We start from the raw sequence: 6,000 nt of genomic DNA on the forward strand, positions 1-6,000 counted from the left end.
CAAGAGATTGAAGCAAATTACATAATAGAAATAAATTGGAAAGTTGTTTAAAATTGCCTGCTCTATTTGAATCATGGAAGAAAACCAGGGTTTTATGTGCCTTTAATGCCCTTTCTCTCTTTCTGTTCTCTCACATTCACTCTCTATCTCCCTCTCTTCTCTCCCTCTCCTCTCCCTCTCTTCTCTCCCTCTGTTACCTCCCCACTTTCTCTCTCTAAATTTGTTCTCTTCCCTCTTTCTCCCTCTGTTCTCGCACTGTCTTTCCATCTGTTCTCCCCTCTCTCTTGCTCTGTTCTACCCCCTTTCTGTCTCCCTTCATTCTCCCCTCTTCTCTATCCCTCAGTTCTCCCTTTCTCTCTCCATCTTTTCTCCCCCTTCTCTTTCATCTTCTGTTCTCTCCCTTCTCTCTCTCTCTCCCTCTCTGTTCTCCCCGAACCTCACTCACCCTCTGTTCTCTACCCCATCCTCTCTCTCCCTCTGTTCACCCCATCACCCTCTATTCTCTCCCCCTCTGTCTCAGTTCTCACTTTTCTCGCTCCCTCTGTTCCCTACCCCTCTCTTTCTTCCTCTGTTCTCTCCCTCTGCCCCATCTCCCTCTGTGTTCTCAACCCTCTCTCCCTTCCTCTGTTTTCTCCACCCTCTATGTATCCATCTGTTCCCTCCCCCTCTCTCTCCATTTGCTCTCCCCCTTCCCTCTGCTCTCCCCCCTTCTATCATTCCCTCTGTTCTCTCCTCCTCCTTTCTCCTCCCTCTCACCCTCCATTCTGCTCCCTTCTCTCCCTTTGTTCAGAAATTATATTTCAGATTTCATAGGGGCTGAACTCGCTAAATGTTCTAAGAAAAAGAGCGGGAAAAGTAATGAAATTCTCTGTGATACAAAATATTTAGCTGGCAGGACTACAGCGCCTGAGGCAGTTAGTGTAGGTGTAGTACAACTTAGGTACTATTTAGAGTGGGCCTACACAGAAACTATTTTTAGTGTCAGTAAGAACACTGTCTGCGTCGTGTAGGCCCATTTCAAATAGAGCCCCCTCTAGGCTGCAGCAAAATGCTGACAAGTGGCGATGTCGGTAATGCAGGTGGTGACGTCACGCTCCCATTGACTTCTATAGGAGAGAAATTGCCGCTCACCAGCACTGCTTAGCTATGCCGCTTTTTTTAGAAAATCTTGACAGACCAATGGAATGCGAGGCCAGAAAGGCAGTTTCTCGTTGATGTTATGTACATCGGGGCCTCAGTGAATTCAGCCTGTGTGAAGTCTGCCCTACAATTTCTCTCCTAGCTGGAGAATATTTTATCATCAGGCCCTCTCTGTTCTCCCCCCTCTATCACCTCTTTCTCCCTCTCTTCCCCCCCTCTCAATTGTCCTATGTTCTCTCTCTGCCCCTCCACCCTCTCTCAGTTCCCTCCCCCCTTTCTGTTCTCTTCCTCTGTCTCCCTCTTCTTCTGCCTCTTTTTCTCCCTCTGTTCTCTTCCCCCTATTCTCTGTGTGTAAGAGAGTAAGAGTGTGTGGGGGGGTGTGAGAGAAAGTGTGCGTGTGTGATAGGTTTGCCACAAGACCTGGATTGACCCGGGCAGTCCAGGTTTCATACTGCCTGGTTTTACATCATTCAGAGGACCGGACAGGAAATGTGGCACGTGGTGTACTTAGGGTTGCCATCTTGATCATGTTTTTCTGGACACTTATTAGTTACACATGCTGCAGGGTGTGCAGGGAAGAACATGAATAGTGCTGTCCAGGGTCACTATTCGTGTTGCTGTCCATGTTGCCCTCTGCACACCCTGTAGCATGTGTAACTCAGAAGTGTCCAGGAAAACATGGCCAAGGTGGCAACCGTAAGTACACCACGTGCCACATTTCATCAAGTGCTATATACTGTACCTCCACAGCACTGCTCAAGAGTTGCCACAAACTATAACATTCAACATTTGTGTTCAGACTAGACATGTGCATGGCGAAAAAATTCGGTTCGGATCGATTCGGAATTTTTCGATGTTCGGTTCGGATTGATTCGAATTCGGAAAATTCTGAATCGATTCGTTTCGGATTCGTTTCGATTCATTCGGATTCTAAGAAATTCAGCTCGGTTCGGAAATTTGGCATTTCGGTAAGTGTTAGGTGGGATTAGACTAGTATTATACTGTATATTAGGTGTTAACCTAACATACTGTACAATACTAGTGTAATCCAATGGCCATCCCGAATTTACGAATCGATTCAAACTAATTCGGTTCGATTCGGAAAATTTGGCAGAATTTTAATTCGGAAATTCGGTTCGATCCGAATCGCCGAATTTTCCGAATTTCCGAATCGAACCGAATCGCACATATCTAGTTCAGACTAGAGATCTATTTAGCGTTTATAGGACTGTCACTCGATAATGCCTTGCAGGCTTTAGCTGGAGAGAACTGCAGGGATCACTGCCACACCTCCCTGTGGTTCCTTTCAGTGAAAGAGGCAGATCCCTGAGCAACTCCCCTGCCGAACATAGTAACAGAGAGTTCAGTGGGGGTTGGACTTACAACACAGAGGTGCAAACTGCCTTCTTTTCAGCTGCCAGGCTAGTGCCCCTCCCCCTCCACTGCATGGATAACCTGTGTCCTGTTGAAAATAGCTACCTTGTCGAGATTTATTAGGAAGTGTCTGTGCCGTCTGCTTCTTTACCTCTTCACCCTACTGCAGAACTGATATTTGTACTAATCCTTTCTCTTGTTTTACTTTACTACTGTGTTGCTATTAGATGACAGGTAATGTGCTCCCTTCTAAAGTAAATGAAAAATAGAGTCTCAGTCACAGGAGCTTTCACCATGAAGTATTTTATACTTCATGAATGAAAGTCCCCTTTATTTGTTCCAATGGTAACAAACAGCTCAGATTACTCTAACACTTTTTTATTGTGTTGAATTCTTGAATGTTAACCCCAAAATGTCTGCAAACATAATTATATATTTCAAGTTTTGTTTTAAAGTTACTGGTGTAAATTCTATTATTAACAATTTTTCTTTTCGTAATTCCTGTCAAAACAAAATTTCAATGTAAGTATGTGAGCTTTATATATATATTTGGTATGCTACTTGATATATTAAAATATGTGTTATAAAAATCTAACTGGGCAAAAATAAACTGAATAATGAAAAATAGATATTGCAGTAATGGAACAAAAGACATTTACAGTATGGTAGGCATAGCATTATGCAGAGGTCACTACATATTGATATACCTAACACACTGTGTAACATATTAATATTTGTTACTTTAAATTTGAACAGCATCACAAATAATTATTTGTTCTCTGCTCATTATAATACCATTTACAATACCTTAAAATTTCTAAAGTGCATAAACTACAGGAAAACAAAGCAACATCATAATATAAATGTGTTGCTTGGGGAATGACAATCATGTGTTATGCATCAAATGTTTAGTGTTATCTTGCTGAATCTTATAAAATATGAGTGTTATTTGTAAAGTGTGTGATTACTGGTTACAAATCTTAAAGGGACAGTCTAGGCCAAAATAAACTTTCATGATTCAGATAGAGCATGTCATTTTAAACAATTTTCCAATTTACTTTTATCACCAATTTTGCTTTGTTCTCTTGGTATTCTTAGTTGAAAGCTTAACCTAGGAGTTTCATATGCTAATTTCTTAGACCTTAAAGGCCACCTCTTTTCAGAATGCATTTTAACAGTTTTTCACCACTAGAGGGTGTAAGTTCATGTATTTCATATATATAACACTGTGCTCGTGCACGTGAAGTTATCTGGGAGCAGGCACTGATTGGCTAAACTGCAAGTCTGTCAAAAGAACTGAAATAAATGGGCAGTTTGCAGAGGTTTAGATACAAGATAATCACAGAGGTTAAACGTATATTAATATAACTGTGTCGGTTATGCAAAACTGGGGAATGGGTAATAAATGGATTATCTATCTTTTAAAACAATAAACATTCTGGTGTAGACTGTCCCTTTAATGTCTTAATTAATAGCGAGTGTATGGAGGGAAGCAGATGAAATAAATGTTCATATTCATCTACTTTAAAATAAAAATATTTTTGTGGTTTTTTTTTATTATTTCCTACAAAATATTGTTCTACTCATATAATACCCATATATGTTAAAGGGACATGAAACCCACATTTTTTCTTTCATGATTCAGATAGAGAATACAACTTTCCAATTTACTTTTCTTATTTAATTTGCTTCCTTCTCTTGTTATCCTTTGCTGAAAGGTTTATCTAGGCAAGTTCAGGAGTAGCAGAGAACCTAGGTTCTAGCTGCTGATTGGTGGCTGCATACATATACTGATTGTCATTGGCTCACCCATGTGCTCAGTTAGAAACCAGTAGTACATTGATTCTCCTTTAACAAATTATACCAAGAGAATGAAACAAATTAGATAATAGAAGTAAATTAGAAAGTTGTTTCAAATTGTATTCTCTATCTAAATCACAAAAGAAAATTTTGGGTTTCATGTCCCTTTAATTAGGCATTATTAAATAGTTTAAAGACAAGCTGTTTAATACCATTACATTTGAAAACATGCAAAATGGACACATTTGTCTAAAAATAACATTATTTTAGAAAATGTTGCTACGCTGTACGTGACACAAAAAATGCTCGGGTTTGGCCTGAACTAATTAATGGTGGGGTGTGTGTATGTGTTATTGCCTTTATTACAAGATTTTCAAGTTTGACTACACTCAACAGCAACAAAAAGTGCACATATTTTAGTCACTTGACCAAATAATTGCTCAGCTAAAATTGTTTGCACTCAGTGCTCAAAATTAAATAAAAAGTATAGATAATATTGCCCATGGGTTGTCATTCTGACCCTGTTTATATTGCACATCTGCTTTAAAAGTATATAAAGGTGCTCTAAGGTGCTAGAGAAATTCTTATTGCTTGAACACAACTATATAATATAGCCATACTCATTTTTGCATTGAAAACTATGGGATTTATTTATGTAAATGCCACTGTCAGTCGCAGGCTTGCTCATTTGAGCCTGCAAATGATATTTGATTTGCTTCTTAATCCCTAGGATTTAAAGGGACATTCAAGTCAAAATTCAAATCCACATGGATGCATTTCAGTTTTTAATAGAAGCATTGTTGCATTATACATGTATTGGCAAAATGCTTCTAATAAAAGTTATAGCATTTTAAATACAGCACTTGCTTGTACCATCTGGCAATTACTCAATTACTGACATGATACAAGCCCAACTGGTGCTCTGAGCAGCTGCAGTATGTTAAAATGCTGGTGCACTGAGAATATCAAGCTATGCTTCACATGCACAGACATTAAAACAGTGATAACTTTTACTAGAAGCATTTTTTTGCCAATCCTATAATATAAAAGGCCAAGTGTGTTTGTCTGAAGCTGTCATGCACAGAAGAGATTGCGCAAGGACAAACACACCTGGCCTTCAACAGACTGACCTGGCATCTGATCCTCCACCACGAGAATGGTAGGCGTGATGGGCCGTGCGTGACGTGACGGGGCGGAGCAGGCCGGGCGTGATGCGGACTGGGCCCGTTGGACAGTGACGCGGGCGGGGCCGGCAGGGCGTGACACGGGCGGCGCCAGATGGGGTGGATGTGACGGGGGCCGGGGGGTGGCGCCGTGGCTGTGAGAGCTCAAAAAAGGGGGATAGAGAGAGCAAAAGAGGGGGGATAGAGATACCAAAAGAGGGGGGATAGAGAGAGCAAAAAAGGAGGGATAGAGAGAGAAAAAGAGGAGGGATAGACAGAGAAAAAGAGGGGGGATAGAGAGAGCAAAAGAGTGAGTATAGAGAGAGCAAAAGCGGGGGGAAAGAGAGCAAAAGAGAGGGGAAAGAGAGCAAAAGAGGGGGGATAGAGAGAGCAAAAGAGGGGGGATAAAAAGAGCAAAAGAGGGGGGATAGAGAGAGAAAAAGAGGGGGGATAGAGAGAGAAAAAGAGGGGGGATAGAGAGAGAAAAATAGTGGGTATAGAGAGAGCAAAAGAGGAGTGTATA

Source organism: Bombina bombina, chromosome 3 (assembly GCF_027579735.1).
Source record: "Bombina bombina isolate aBomBom1 chromosome 3, aBomBom1.pri, whole genome shotgun sequence".
Lineage (NCBI taxonomy): Eukaryota > Metazoa > Chordata > Amphibia > Anura > Bombinatoridae > Bombina > Bombina bombina.